This window comes from Miscanthus floridulus, chromosome 10 (genome assembly GCF_019320115.1).
Source record: "Miscanthus floridulus cultivar M001 chromosome 10, ASM1932011v1, whole genome shotgun sequence".
NCBI lineage: Eukaryota > Viridiplantae > Streptophyta > Magnoliopsida > Poales > Poaceae > Miscanthus > Miscanthus floridulus.
In genome coordinates, this window is record NC_089589.1 from 303038 (window position 1) to 320386 (window position 17349).

Consider the following 17349-nt stretch of genomic DNA (forward strand, 5'->3'; position numbering starts at 1 on the left):
TAGCTTGCTGGGCCATCGCATCCCAATCCCAATCCCAATCCGCAACAAGCAATTAAGCAAGGTTCTCCGCCGTGCTCTGCCTCTGATCCGATCCTATGTAGCACCGAGTACTCACCAGCAGCAGCCGCCGGGCGCAGGCGGATCGAGTAGTATCTGACCGACGACTGCCGGCAAGCTAAGGCACAGCCGCCGGCAGCCTTGCTGTGCTTGCTGCGATCGATCCGAGTCCGCTCATCTACCCACCGGAGCAGCAAGCAAGTAAACATCTATCTAGCTACCTATACTACTACATCTATCAATGGCTTTCAAAGGTACGTACCTACGTATATATGTATATTATATATACACGTACTGTACATGCATATGTATATATACTCCATGCATGGATTACTTTACTCCTTTTATATATACATACTATATATGCTACGCACTACTCCTAGCTAGCTAGATAGATACTTGTATACTAATTAGTTTATTATTAATCGCTTCGTTTGCTTGCTTGTTGATGACGATGATGCATCTATCTGAGAATAATCCTATTATACCTCTAATGTAATAATTAGATAGTAATATGCATCTATATCTGTAACTTGATCCTTGCCCTCTGCAAGCTGCTCTACTCCCTCCGTTCTAAATTTTACATCATTTAGACTTTTCTCTGTACATAGTTATTATTATGCGCCTAGCCAGATATGTACAAAGTGGTAATTCAAAACGGCTTACAATTTACAAACCGACGGAGTAGTAGTAATTTACCTTTGAGCTGTAGCAAAGCTAGCTAGGTATACAAAACTTATAGCTAGATGAATATGTACTCATGCATCCTAACTTAATTTAGGTAGATTATTAATCATAATATTGGGCTATTTATAGATTTACCTAAACAAGCCCGCAATGCTCATCGGACAGAACCACCGTCCACGTCGTCCCGAAACTCTCCTCCGTTCGATCTCCCCATTCGATGGCTGAAATTGGTTTTGTCAGATTTTACTGAATCGGATTCTCCTTCTTCTTCGTAGCTTCTTGTGGCTCCTCCTCATGTTCCTTTGTCTACAACGGCTCCTCTTCAAAATCAGCGTAGGTCAAATATATACACAGCTTCTGCTTCTCCTTTCCGAGACTTCTCCTCTCCCGCACGCGCCCTCCCTTCCGAGCCCGACGCTTCTCCTCCCGCGAAACGCCGCCTCCACCGCGTCGGCCCCTGCCTTCCCTTCCTCTCTCTCCCTCTGCCTCCCTCTCTCTCTCCCGGCGTCGAGGTGGCTGGGCGACGGCGCCCACGGGCAGCGCCGGCGTCGGCCCCGGCGGCGGCCTGTGCCTGTCCCCGGCCATGGCGCGGCGAGGCGAGCCCCACCGGTGGCCGTCGGACTGCCTACCCTGCCTTCCCTTCCTCTCTCTCCCTCTGCCTCCCTCTCTCTCTCCCGGCGTCGAGGTGGCTGGGCGACGGCGCCCCCGGGCAGCGCCGGCGTCGGCCCCGGCGGCGGCCTGTGCCTGTCCCCGGCCATGGCGCGGCGAGGCGAGCCCCACCGGTGGCCGTCGGACTGCCTACCCCCGCCGCTGCCTCCTCTGTCTGCTCCGCGTGTGCTCATATGCTACAAGTGCTACAGGAACCCTACCTGCCTTTGCTACAGGAAACCCTAGCTGTTGGTTCCGCTCAGGTCAGCTCTCGCTCATTCATTCTCGTCTGGTAGGCCTACGTCTCTTCTGATTTCACGTGTCCTAGGGTTAAGTCCCATGGTCGATGGGTCGATTTAGAATACCAGCAGAGTGATCATCTACCTGTTCACTCCAGTTGCGTCGCCATTCACACACCTTGTTTAGAATTAATTTTCCTGTTGAATTTATGCATCTGTACATCGATTTTGTTCTCATGGATATCGTCTACCACCTGGTCTATCACTGCAGCAACAAGAAGGACAATTGGAATGCCTACGTATTTTGCTGGTACCTGTCTATTTGGTGCCTTTTTCTGTACTACAGCGATTTAAGCTCTGTCTGTCTCTCAAAATTAACCTATCTGAAATCATTACAATGCAGGGTCATGTGGTGGATTGTTATTTCAAAATGGTGAGTTCAACTATTTCAGATCCTATTTATTGTTCCTGAATATGAATACTTATATTTTGCAAAAAAGGAATAAAATTCTTGTTTGGATGGTGAGTTCAGCTATTTCAGATCCTACTTGAATATGAATACTTATATTTTGCAAAGATGGAATAAATAAAGCATTGGAAAGGAGCACTGTCCCCTTCAATAAATCAGAATTATTCAAATATATATGCATGTAGAATGTTCTGTTTCCTAATTTGGTGACAACTTTTCAGATTTGGTTTCTTAGGTCATAGGATCAGCAAGATAATAAAGAAATTGGAAGCTACCTGCTACATTCTAGCAGCATGAAAAAGGTTAGCCTTGAGCCTATTTTTTCGATGGTTTGTGTTTATGCCTCCGAATGGCAATGACATAATTTATTGTTATAGCCTATATAACATTTGTATTTGAAAGACATATTTTATCAACTACCCGCTGAAAAAATGTATAATGTGACGTCTCCTTGTCATTACTTCGGTTGTTTTTTCACATAAACAACCGAATTTTGATGACCTTTGTAAACCATACACTACAAAAGTAGTCTATAATCTTCTTCCAATTATTACAGGTGTGTAACCATGTCCTTCTTAGTCATTGCATAAGACAGAACGATTGAAATTGAACTTTCCATGTGCAGGTTACATCTTGTGCAAGTCAACAAAATGCTGTGCAGTGCTATTAGCTTCTGCAATAAGTGTGAAATGATATAGTCGATAATAAGAGTAAGAAACAACAATAGTAGCAAACCATATTATTGTCGCCAATCCTAGGTTCGCTGATGGAATTTGCAGTTTTCTTAGGAATATTTTTCCTCTGTTTTTCGTATGCTGGATCCGGAAGGGGCTAAATCTGGATACTGCATCTCATTAAGTTGGTCGATGGTAAATAATTTGGCGTCCTGTTTGTCCTCTCAGTTTTTCTCAGTTATAGGGTATCCTAAATGGGCACTGTGCACCATCTATTTTAGTTTTCATGTACATGGAAATAAAGCATGAAGGTTTAGAATATGTTGGTGCAAGATCTCTTAAAATAACGAAATCATATAAGCTATTATCTTGCAGTGAACAAAGGTAAAGCAAAACAAAGCAAAGCAAGAAAATGGTGAACCTTTTGCTTCACGGCGATCATTTTCTTTGGATTTCTTGTCCTGTCTGCCACTGCTGCTATCCATTAGAGGGGTACGGTTAAGTTGTCACCTGGAATGTTAAGGCTAGATTTTTCTTCCACCCTTGTAATTGCCTCTTGATCTCTCGAGTCCCTGGACAAGATAGAGTTATGAGCAAAGTTCAGGTTTTTAAAGAGAGAGAATTGGTGGTTGCCCATACCTGTACCGAACAAGGCCGCCCTGCTCCTCCGCCGGGAGCGCCGTCCACGTCGCCGTAATTTTTTCCATCGTTGGATCTTGCAATCCGATGGCTTAGGTTGCTCCCGCGAGATTCTACCGAATCAGCTTCTGCTTTTTACTGTACAGCTTCTACCCGCTCTCTCTTCCGCAAGAATCAACCTACTCTTGCTTCTTGTCAGAATCTGGGCAAACGAATATATACTCAACTTCCCTTCTCTTTCAATGTCCAGATACTTCTTTGCCCCTGCCGGTCCATCCGTAAAAAAAAGAAAAAAAACAGCTCCTCCCTCTCTTCTCCCTCATTCTCCGACGCCCACAGGGGCGACGACGACGACGCCGTGCGCCAGCGCCGCGCCGCGGCCTCCCTCCCTCCCTCTATCAGATATCAAAAACTATTAAAAATATATATTTTTCTGGGAAGAAGACTCTATGTCTATATCCTCATGCCACCTTTACCTGCTAATTGGTTGTTTCAACTGACAGATATTTAGTGAGCACCCATTTACAGTTAATAATTGGATGTCCGGTTTACTCCCGGTCTTCCATCTTTTCATGTTCCCTTGATAATTTTGGGGTGTTACTTACTATTTTGCAAGCTGCGCTTTTGTGAAAAAGCACCGGTCATTCTTGTGGTACAGGTACGTTTCCATTTAAAAGCTTAGCCAACTTGGTTTTCTGGTAAGTCAGCTGCTCCACATGGAACCGCCTCAGCCTGTCTCTACTGAATCAGCTTTTTGACATACTTTTGGCTTGGCCTAAATATGGTGCATTCTTTACTCAGATTTACTAATGCTTTCACACTGTGTTCTCATTTGAAAGGCATGAGAGATGAAAAAGAGCTTTCTAGAGTGCTTGAAACAAATTAATTTGGATCTGCGCTATTCAATGTCGGTTTTCCCTAACTGTACTTCTCATTTCCCTATTGCTATGCAGGATATGATCTTGATAAGTGGAACTACCTTCCTCTCTATAGATTTGCCTGAGCTCCAATGTCAACCTTGGTTACCTACCTGGTCTACTTTCGGTGCGCTATCTTCGAGGCTAAAAATAATGCTTACAAGGTACTACACCATTGATGCCCTGTTCGCTTCCTTGATGAACTTATAATTCCAAATGCATTGCATTTGTACATTGACACCCTCAGTATCAGTTTCTCTATTGAATTTTTCATTATCTTTGAAGATCCCTGACATGCCGTATTGCATAGGTTTTACAGATTTCTATTATTATCTGTTGTTGTCGATTTGAGTAATTTAGTATGTGCTACTTAGCAATCTCAAGTTCTCAGCAGTTTGAGAGGAACTATCTTTTCCTGACTGGAATTATGGTAGTTTTCCCAAGTTTAGATGGCAACCAAGAAAGTTCTCCTTATATTCTAAGCCAACGTATCCCTCAATAATATGCTTCTGACCCTACAGTTTCTGTTTAGTGCATCTACCATCTCTTTCATTCCCAGCGTTCAGTCTGATGAGTATTTCTTCTCTACTGATTTAGCCAGCTGCTTCCCCAAGCGTTCAGTCTGATGAGCATTTCTTCTCTACTGATTTAGCCAGCTGCTTCCCCAGCAGCAGTAGCATAGGTGTGTCTGCTGAATGTTGCCGATTCTATCACCATGATCTTGGCATTGGGAAGCGAGCTGCCAAATAGTTGTTGTCGTTCAAAGAAGAAAGGTTGGGATAATACTTCTACTTTCAGCTGCATTGAATAAATTATTTCTGCACTCCACAGTCTAGGAGTATATCTCTTAGGGATGGAACATGGACAATGTGTCAGATACTGCTATCAGCACTTGGCCTTCTTACAAAATAACATTTCTTTCTCGGCCCGTCGTAGCTTGATAGGACCCCCTCGGGGAAATAGCTGGGATGACCAGCGGTGTTGGCGAGCCCTCGGTGTTGGCGATGTCCACTTGCCACCTTGGTTAATTTCAATCTGTTATATAATTCATGGTTGGTTGCGGCATGTGTTGTTTTTGTAGGTTTCCTTTGTCTACTATTATTTATGCATTTTACCTTTGCTTGTCCCACATTACTTTTCATGCTTTGTGCTAAGTGTATTGATTTATGAGCAATTTGTGAGAAAAATACATTGTTATAGTACTTGGGCGGCCTGTTGGAAAATATTGCATGTAGAAATAATTTGGACTCATCTTGCATTTGTTGGTTGTTGGAAGGAATTTTTACGAAAGGAGGTTGCCTACATAGTTATTCATCATTATTCAGTTTCATGCAAGTTATCCACCAAGATAATTATAGTATGACAGCACCCTATGTAAGTAAATTGTATCCAATATGAAACTGAGCTATGTTGGAAGGTGTCTCTTCCACCAGGCACTCCTAAAATTAATTGTACTTCGTTTTTGTCATTCATCTTAATATCATCGTGATCATATAGATTACATATATTCATGTAGTTACCTGTCCCTTAGTATTTACTGCAAATTGGTCCTTGCTTATTGCAAGACTGCTTTTAGTTGTTAGAAACCATGGTTATGGCAGGTGGTTAAACACCAGCACCTGCATGTAGCAGTCCTATGCAAATAGTGGGAAAAGGAAGGTATTAGCAGCTCTATCATGCTCAGCCAATAATATGTTACCAAAAAATAGTATTCTTTATGATCCTGAGGGGCCTTGTTTTCATTATATGCTAAATAAAATTCATGTGATTTTAGGTAGTTGCCTGTAATTTTGGATTACAGCTGTCTGGTCTTTTAATACGAGCAAAATGGATGTCATCAAAGTTACATATGGGACATGGATGAGACAATTATTTTGCTCAAGTCACTTCAGGGGCTTTTCATGGCCTCAACGATTGTGAGAAAATTAATGAAATAGGGCAGCGATGGGAAAACCTTTGTTAACCTCTACGATTACCACTTCTTTTAGGAGGTCAGTCAGTATTTCCATACATGCTATCTGTGTACTACATGAACAAATGGTATACCATTTTTCCTTCATTGTTCTGCTTAAGACATTTATATGCTCGTTTTTTTATATGTTGTTTCACTTTTTTAAGCTCGTCTCTTAATTTTATTCAACCGATGTTGCTATTTTTTCCATTCTAGGATATTATTTTATATTGCTCATAGCAGTTCTGTCCAGTTACCTAGCTCAATGCACTTCCACACCTGTTGAAACACTTATGATGGCCAACAGAAGCTTCAGTTCAGTGAGAACTTCCTGTAATAGGATGCTTAGACTATGGTGGTTTTTTTGGACAATAATCCTATCTCTATATAAATGAAATAGATGAAATGATGAGCACACCTATGTTACTTATACCAAAATTTAGTCAGATTTGAGTGAACTGTGATATTAATCCAATGACTGTCTGATGATCCAAGCAAGTTTGATGATTCCAATCTCCAGTTCAGGTGTGTACCTAGGCAGCTTGGTGTGTACCTAGCCAGCTTGGTACCTAGATGAGGCAGTACATTTTAGATAGAGTGCTATAGTTACTAGATGTACACTGTAGTTTTATTCATAGTTTCCTCTCAATTTTCTACTTTAGCTTTTCACCTTGCAGCATGTAGCAGGCGCTCAAATGAGCTTTTATTTATGCTGCCCGTACCAAAATTGACTTTGAGCAAGCTTGGTTTGATGATCTCAGTGGCCATCTGTGACTGACATTGTGGATAGCCTGAAGGCCTCTTCCAGCCCTTTAAAGACTGTAAACTAAAGGTTATTGTAGTCACGCACAAGATGTAGAATTTATTCTAAGTCGAAAAAGAATGTGGCCATGCTCTGAGCAGCTTATATTGTTCTGTTTTCTCTGATGTAACATGTGTGTTATGTCAATCTATTATATATCATTGTAATGTGCCACCACCAAATATTATGTCTTCGAGTCACATCTATTCTTTGTCATATGGATATCGAGATTATTCCATTTATTAAATAGTCAAAAAAAAATACCAGGTGTAAAACCACGTTATTTAGCTACTTGACAACAAAGTCCACACGCTTTCCAGAACGGACGCGCTCCTTATACTAATGGACCAATGAACCTAAGACTGGTACCAGCAATAACATATAAGATATGTTGATGCATATGTTTATTCTCGCATGTCTACCATTACTTGACCACGGGCGCGTGAATGCGCGCGCAACGATATTAGTGTATTAACATTGATCATCAGCTAGATACATGCATTCCCCTTTTTCCCTTCAGAATATATATGCATTGGTACTACTCCAGATATAGCGCTAGCTAGCTTTCTTTTGATTGGTTCTGAAAATTCTTCCTTATCCGATCCATCATCGATATGCGACCCAGTCACCCAGCCGACCGGCCACTGTCAAGCATCCTCCAAATTCATCGTTGCTTCTTCTGACATGTGTGCACGACTTAACTGGTGCCCTGTTCGTTTGGCTAATACGCTATGGTTGTTGACTGATTTGTTGTAAGAGAAAAATATTATTCGTTGACTGAAAAAGTACGACTTATAAACCAAGCAAACATGACGTTGGATTGGACGACATCCACCAATTAATACCATCCTCATATAATTACCTTCCTTTTCTCTAATAATTTGTTACGGAGTACTAGTATCTACCTGAGCATGTGAGTACTGCTGTCTTTCTCACGTGCACCCATCTGCTTTTTTTCGTCTTTACATGCATACATCCTTTCCATCTTTACTCGATCTTGTACAATTTGTTTGATCCTGCTGCCTTTTTTTCCTTAGCTTTCTCAAAAATACATCCATCAACAAGCATCTCTCTCCTTTATTTACCTTCTTTTTAACTAGCAAATATACTCGTGTATTGCAACCGAATACATAGCTTTGTTGCATGAACAGAGATAGAGAGAGGGATGGAAAATTTTCTGACCAGCATTATTGTAGTTACCTGAGCTAAATTTACATATGCATACATCATGCACGCACCTGCAAATATGTGCATACAACTGGCAAACACCCAACACAACAGGAAACGGCTGATTTGCCGGGAGCAAAAAAAATTTACCGGGTGCTTTTTATCGAGCACCTGGCAAAGGAATTCTTTGCCGGGTGCCAGGCCTGACGGCACCCGGCAAAGAAAGGCCTCCGGCAAAGCAGCCTTTGCCGGGTGCCGGGCACTCGGCAAATTCCAGCCGTCGGCAAAAATTGGTCTTTGCCGGGTGCCGGCCACTCGGCAAAATATGGCCACCGGCAAAGGTGGCCGGCTTGACGGCGGCCAGCGTCAGCCTTTGCCGGGTGCCACGCCGTTAGGCACCCGACAAAAAAATTTTTTATTTTTTTTAATTTCTTTGTCGGGTGCCCCATGACCTGGCACCCGGCAAAGGCTTCTTTGCCGGGTGCCCGGGGTGGCACCCGGCAAATTATTTATTTTTTGTTTTTTTACCCCATTTTTTTGTGGGGACTTGCTACAGTAAATATATCCCTATTTCAAAATTTGGGACAATTATGAGTTTTTTAACTATATTTCCTTAATTTTTTCCATTTCATTGAATTTTTCCAACTATTCCAAATTTGAACTGCAGGTACATGAAATAATGGAATTTGGTCATTCAAAAAATAGTATTCATGATATTTAGGCTATGTCGAGGCCGTATGCAGGAAGTGGCATGAAATGTCGCGCATCATGTTGTCGTAACATGATGATGTACTCGCGGGGGAAGTTTATTTAAATTATATAAAATCCAAACGATGTCCGAAAATCACGAAACTTGTCGATGTGTCTTGTTATCACATGTGGAGGCCCTGGTAAAAAGTTGAGAAAGTTTCGAGCAAGTTGCGACGTCGGTTGCCTAAAACCCAGACATCTCAACATGTGATCCCATGATGCAAAAAAAAATAATCTTTGTCGGGTGCCCCATGACCTGGCACCCGGCAAAGAAATTACGAAAAAAAATAAAAAACTCTTTGCCGGGTGCCCCCGTGGTGCGACATCCGGCAAAGAAATTATAAAAAAAAATAAAAAAATCTTTGCCTGGTGCCTCCCCGGCACGGCACCCGGCAAAGAAAATTTGAAAAAAAAATTAAAAAATTATTTGCCGGGTGCCTCTGACATGGCACCCGGCAAAGCAAGGGATGACGGAGCCGGTGCCGTAACGACCACTTTTCTTTGCCGGGTGCCGGGTTTGCACTCGGCAAAGTCTTTGCCGGGTGCCCGATAAAAAGCACCCGGCAAAGAAATCTTTGCCGACTAACTTTTTGCCGGAGACTCTTTGCCGAGTGCTGCACCCGACAAAGGCTTTGCCGAGTGCAAAGTAGCCTTTGCCGGGTGCATTCGGCACCCGGCAAAGCGCCCTATGCAGAGAGCTAGCAACGACCTAAACATATGGTTTTTCTTTTCCATCATTAAGTGCAATGCTCACGTGGAAATCGTCGCTGCTACTAGGATGACGACATAGACCTTTTACATAATCCGGACGTATACATAAAAATCAAATTATTGTACCTCGTTTGTGCAAAGCCTCTCCTGGCACTACTTTTGGCTAGACATGTGTTTGTATCATAAATATAGATATCTTAATGAGAAGAGAGATGGCATTAGTATTTATGAATTTTCATGTGGTGGATGAACAACACTAATCTCGTGTGGTGCAGGACTTCCGCGTGACTCCCGCGGATCCCTCGAAGTCTTCAATCCAGACGCCCCCGTTTCCTCCGCTGCCGCCGCTTCAAATCGGGCGACCACCTCCCCATTCCTCCCCCCTCCTGCAGTTGCTTCCCATCCTAGCCTCGCCAGGGATGATGAGGATGCTGACGTGGGTCGGGCGACACAGAGGGCCGCCGAGTGGGGCCTTGTCCTCCAGACCGACGAGCACACCGGCCGCCCCCAGGGTGTCGTCGCCCGCCCCTCCGGCGGCTCCAACCGCACCAGCGAGAGTGGAAACTCCATCGACGAGAGGGTCGCCGCTGGTAGAGCGCTCCCCCGAGTGTCGGAGGAGCTCCGCGCCGCACTCTCTGCGTTCCAGCAGACCTTCGTCGTGTCCGATGCCACCCGCCCTGACCACCCCATCCTCTACGCCAGTGCTGGATTCTTCAACATGACTGGTTACTCCTCCAATGAGGTCATCGGAAGGAACTGGTTCGTCGATTTCATTCTATTCTATTCCATGCCAATTTAATGCATAGATATATACAACTCCAACTAGAGTACGCACTGCACTTATGCCTCCACCATCTCTCAACTGCAGCCGCTTCCTTCAAGGTTCTGGGACCGACCCCGTAGAGATTTCGAAGATCAGACAGGCTCTCGCAGCTGGGTCAAATTACTGTGGTCGTATTCTCAACTACAAGAAGGATGGTACACCATTCTGGAACCTCCTAACCGTTGCCCCCATCAAGGATGAGGATGGCAGGGTCCTCAAGTTCATTGGGTCAGCTTTTTCATCATATATATATCATCATGCCACTTTATAGTTTTGTTCAGCACTATAGTTATTATTATTACAAACCTTGGTGTGCAATGTGTCACAGGATGCAAGTGGAAGTGAGTAAGTACACAGAAGGTAGCAAGGATACAGCTCTTCGCCCAAATGGATTGCCAGAGTCACTCATCAGATATGATGGTACTATTACTACTAGTAGCCTTGCCTACTTTTCAAAAAAAAAAAGGTTTTACCTTGCACGACTGTGAAAATAATAATATTCTTTGCAGCAAGACAGAAGGATCATGCCCGTAGCTCAGTCTCGGAGCTTCTACTTGCCCTGAAGGATCCACGGTCATTGTCAGAATCAAGAAACAATACCTTAAAAAGGAAATCACAGGAATCAGGAGATGTGCTTTCAGGTGATGAAGTACCCGGCAAGAGAAGCTCCGAAAGTGGATCCCGCCGTAACTCATGGAGTGGAACGAGAAACTCTCTACAAAAAATTAGTGAAGTGCCTGACGGAGGGAATAAGACCAGGAAATCTGGTTTGCGTTCCTTTATGGGGTATGATAATGAACCACATGATATAATCATAGCATTTGCTTTATTTCAAAGTTTCCTTGTAGAGTCTCTATTATCTTTGCATTTGTTCTCACATTTAATTCGTTTGTGCAGTCTTATTGGTATGGGTCATGGAAATGTGGAGAAGAACATTCTAAAACCAAGGGAAGATACGGTACTCGATAGCGATGATGAGAGACCAGAAAGCTTTGATGATGATTTTAGGAGGAAAGAAATGAGAAGGGGTATAGATTTGGCTACTACGCTTGAACGTATTGAAAAGAATTTTGTCATCACTGACCCGAGGTTACCGGATAATCCAATTGTAAGACAAAAACTCGTATATCTTCTACCTTTAACATCATTGTTCTTTTCTTTCTATCAACATAGATATCAACCTTCCATTGAACTACATCATTATATTTTTCGGGTGAATGTCATAGATTTTTGCATCGGATAGCTTTTTGCGATTGACAGAGTATTCACGCGAAGAAATATTGGGAAGAAATTGTAGGTAAATTATGGCATTAAATATTACCTAAATTCATTGCTTTCAACTGTTCATAAACTACATATTACAGTGACTAATGATTTAATGAATCCCTTCATCTATATATGCTTCCTTTGCAGGTTTCTTCAAGGGCCTGAAACTGACCGTGGGACAGTAAAGAAGATAAGAGATGCCATAGATAACCAAACAGAAGTTACCGTTCAGCTGATAAATTATACAAAGAGCGGTACATACTCTTCACATGCTCCCATGTTCTTGTAAGATCATGATGCAATTTCTATACCCCAAACATTTATAACAGTACATCACTCTAGTGTTATGTTACTGCATTAGTACTAACTGCTGGCGGGTAGAGGCTAATAATGTGCAAATGTTTTTTTTCCTATAGTAATGAATCAAACTAAAATTTCTTGTGGTTTTGAGCAGGTAAAAAATTCTGGAACCTCTTTCACTTGCAACCTATGCGTGATCAGAAGGTACCGTACGTAATAAGAGATATGAAACTTTTTTACCTAGATATTTGGTTTGGAACTATTTCATGTGATTTGAGAAGCATCCAATTTGATGGTTGATTAGGGTGATGTTCAATACTTCATTGGGGTTCAGTTGGATGGAACTGAGCGTGTTCGAGATGCTGCTGCAAAAGATGGTGCCATGCTGGTTTGTTTCTACCTTAATGGCGACTAGCATATATGGGCTTGCTATCACAAATATCTGGAAAAAATTGAGAATACAATGCCAAACAACTTTATCGTGACTGCTATGTTATAAATGCAAGCCATGCATAGTGTAGTACTTGCAATGTTTATTAGCATTTAGCATCATCTAGCGTTATTAAAGATTTATATTTCTTAAACCCTAATGATCAACACTGGACTCATAGACTAGTGGTAAAGTTCCATAGATGGCATCTTTAAGGTCAGTTCTTTAGTGCTCTGATGAATTCCCTCCTTAATTGACTTCTTTTGTGTTTTAGTTTGCATAAAGTGATTTTGACAACTAAATTTTATGTACCTTACTTTTCTAAATTCCTTGTTGGAAAACATAGTTGTCTTATGCATTAACTTGAATTATTCATGTACCAGGTTAAGAAAACTGCGGACAATATTGATGAGGCTGCAAAGGAACTTCCGGATGCTAATTTGGTTCGTCTAAAAAATATTAATTTTATATAATATGAAATTAAGTATTACTAAGAACTTCTAATAGAAATTTGTGGTTATATTCAGAGACCAGAGGATCTATGGGCTAATCACTCAAAACCAGTCTTGCCAAAGCCACATATGAAGGATACCGACATCATGGAGAGCCATCCAAAAGGTATGTTATACATAGTTCACGACATAGATACTTACATGCAATTTATGAGCCTACTAGATGAAAGGGAACAATCATGAGACACTTGAGAAAGCGATTGGCATGCATTCTTCCATAGAATTAGGTAGTCTCTGCAATATTATATGCCTAATTTGGAAACCACTGGAAACAAGCACATATGACATTTTTTTTAGAAATCTCCTAGATGGTTCATGCTATTTTTTTCTTGTAGGTTCTTGAGAATGGTGAAAGCATTGATTTGAAACATTTTAGACCAGTAAGACCCTTAGGATCTGGTGACACTGGCAGGTAAGTACTTCTCTATTATAGTTTCAAGTATAGTAATGACTCAGTTTGCATGAATCTAGTAGACATACTCCTTTCTAGTTTTCATTTCCTATATACGTTTAAATAGTAAACATGTGAGTTGTTGTTGAATTGTAGTGTCCACTTGGTGGAGTTGCTTGGCACAGGTGAATACTTTGCCATGAAAGCTATGGATAAAAGTGTCATGCTTAACCGAAACAAGGTATGAGTAACATGTTTCATCACACATGACATTTTAGTTACTTCCACCTTTAATTGTTTCTTTCTCATCCGATTTGTCTATAATACCTCTAGGTCCATAGAGCTACCGCTGAACGACAAATCTTGGATATGTTGGACCACCCATTCCTTCCGACATTGTATGCATCATTTCAGGTTTGTTGCATAATGAATCTGTGTAATATATTAATATGATGTCAGGGTTGTTAATGTTTGTTCTCCTTGATTTTATTATACTTTTGTGGATGACTATCATCTCAATGTCATATATATGTTGCAGACAAAGACACATGTATGTCTTATTACCGACTATTATGCTAGGCGGGGAACTCTTTATGCTCCTCGATAGACAACCTATGAAGGTACTGAAGGAAGACGCGGTTAGGTGGGTATTGACATTGAAATTGTTTCTTTTGCTTAGATTTAGTGAAAACTCTTTATGCTTCTCCATTGTCATTGATATGCTACTCTGATCCTTAATTTGTTTGTTGTTACATAATATAATTGGTAGTTGGATAAAGAACCCAAGAAGTATTGTTGATGTAATTGTCCATGATTATTGCAGGTTCTATGCTGCAGAAGTGGTCACGGCACTTGAATACCTACATTGCCAAGGTAGTCATATATGTCATACTAATTATATAAATGAAATTCTCTTTGGTGGTGGTGGGTACCATGCATGTAGTGGATAGTCAAACACAACCCAATATTCAATAACCATATTGTTTTGCTTGACCAATAGTAATTATTTGCCAACATCTCGAATGATTGTTTTAGGTAGGCCTGGGCGTTCGGTCTGACCGAACCGAACTGAACTGATCGGTTCCTCGGTCTTTTCGAAAGTTCGGTCATCTAAAAACGAAGACCGATCGGTTAGTTCTAGAACTCAGGACCGAGCAAGTTCAGTCTCGGTTAGTTCGATTCGGTCTTGGTCATGACCGAACTAACCGGACTAGACAAAATAGCTACTAAATAGCATGATTTGTAGCAAATTTTAGCAATATTTTTTCTATTTCAAGGCAAAAATAACGACACGGCTTATAGATTAAACAAAGTGATAAGAGTGATGGTTGATATAAACCCATTAGAATAAATATTATATTACTAACAATAGTCTAAAGTACACATTATGTCAACATAACTCAAGCAAATGTTCGGTTAGTTCGGTTACCTGAGGCACGTAACCTGAACTAACCGTAAAAAGTTCAGGTAGTATGGACTCGGGACCGAACTAGTGATCAAAAATTTCGTCTCAGTTAGTTCGATTTGGTCTTCATTCTTCGATTAATTATACCTAGGGCTAGTTTTAGATAAGAATTTAAGCATGCATAAAAGTGGTAGGCTTCCTTAGAAGACAAAGGGGAAGGGTTCCTTGCACTTATTCATCACATTTTACTAGAGAAACTTGAGATGTTTACTATTTCTAAGCATTTGCTCCCCTGTTCTTTTTTCTTAGGTATAATCTACAGAGACTTAAAGCCAGAGAACATTTTACTTCAAAGAGATGGGCATATTTCCCTGACAGACTTTGATTTGTCTTGCTTGACATCCTGCCGACCACAAGTAATGTCACTTCATTAATAACCTTACTGGACAGTTTCATGACTATTATTTTAACTCGTTAGTCTATTTTCTTAGTTGCACTTCATGATTATTCTTGTTGTTTGATAGGTGTTTCTTCCAGAAGATGATAAGAAGAAAAAGAGGAGGAAGAGCAGGAGCAATCCCATATTCTTTGCTAAACCAATACGAGCATCAAATTCTTTTGTTGGTACAGAGGAGTACATTGCACCAGTACGTGTGTGTGTGTGTGTATGTTGTTACTTCGCTTTATTTATGTGATTTTCCCAACATTTTCATTTCTTGTCTCTATTTGACATGTGTGATAGGCATCACCATTTGTGGCATCAATCCTTGTATGCATGTTGTAGGAGATTATTACTGGAGCCGGCCATACAAGTGCTATAGATTGGTGGGCGCTAGGTAACTAATCTTGTGCTAAAGGAAACATGTATAATACATGCTACTATATAATAATGAGTATTCTCCCTATTTGTTGGATTAGGAATTCTTCTATATGAGATGTTGTATGGTTATACACCGTTCAGAGGGAAGACAAGACAAAGGACCTTTGCTAATATTCTGCACAAGGATATCAGATTTCCTACGAGCATACAGGTAATAATAAAAGCATTTATTCTAGTAGGTGAGCCTTGCAGTAAGTGTTTGTGATGTATATATGTTAATTGTAGGTGAGCCTTGCAGCAAGACGGTTGATATACCAATTGCTACACCGGGACCCTACAAATAGGCTTGGTTCCTACGAGGGCGCCATGGAGATCAAACAACACCCATTCTTCCGTGGCATAAACTGGGCTCTAGTTCGTGCCGCCACACCCCCAGAATTAGAGGCTCCCCTGCAAGATACATTATTGGAGGCCACAGGAGAGACATTGCCTCCTCCTGATGCAGCTCACACCGATATGTTCTAAACATGCATTGATCCATGAAGCTACATGCTAATTTGCTCAAAGGAAGCAAAAAATAAAATATTAGATGATGAAGATGCATGTTTGTCTATGCATGAATGTGATGTAGATAAGAACAATAATGTATGTTAAGGACTAATTAATAATCTCAATCCATCTTTATGCATGCGGGTGCAATGAAAATAAGATTGTGTGTGTATATTATTTCTACGATTGCAACATGCACGTGGGTCTAAAATATCTCTCTCTTTCTCTTTCTCTCTCTAGCAAACATGCATACCCTTGGGATGTAATGGGAGAAAAAACAATCAAACAAACTATTTTATGGATGGTTTCATGTTGTATTCAAGGGATAGTGAGTTTCGGTTGTGTTATATGATATTGTTTATATCTAAAATTTCCTTAACACAATGTAATATATGTTTTCAAAGGATCTTTCCCTATGAGGGTTCTAGCTCCAAAAGTAGGTGAACTCAGATAAAACAGGAGACTACAGAACAATGATAGACTATCTCTTGGACCTAACGCACGAAGGCAAACTCAAATATGAGTATGTAATGTTATTCTATTGTTAGTTTGCTGTTAAATCTTGTTGACATGCCTTCATCTAGACATTGTCGTGCCTGTAAATAGAAAAACAAAGTGAGTCCTTAGAAATATATTGATTTGTTTACAAGACGGAGTTGATTTCTTTCAATGATTTAGCTCAACCGGAGAAGATCCTATATAGACATGGAAGCCAGCCAAAGCAAGTTATCATGTTCTGAAATAAGGGTAGGCTAGGAGATCAAAGAGCATGCAATCGGCATTGACCTATATGAATGATGAATCCTATAGTTGGTTATGTCAAAGTGTCAGAGAGACTTGGAGTTGTAAATAAAATAAAGACAACTGTCTTTGGTGTAATTAGAAAACCAATGGCTTATAACTACACTTAAGTGCGAGTTCATTTTGCAATAAATGTTCAACATGAGTGTTTGTATCAATATCTAAAGTGCTATGTTCACTTGGTGATGGTAGGCGGTTGTACACATGAACTGTGTGTAAAGTTTTTTTTTAGAAAATGCTATGTTCGTTATTTTGTAGGCAGATAGTTAATGCGAATTCGTTTGTATCAATATCTAAAGTGCCTTTATATTTTTCATAAAAATGTTTTTGTTGTGTAGATC

General features: G+C 40.9%; 1 pseudogene; it reads left to right on the forward strand.

Moving 5' to 3' along the window:
- Positions 1 to 283: 283 nt before the first annotated feature.
- LOC136486032 (phototropin-1A-like) lies at positions 284 to 16390 on the forward strand (annotated as a pseudogene).
- Positions 16391 to 17349: the final 959 nt, after the last annotated feature.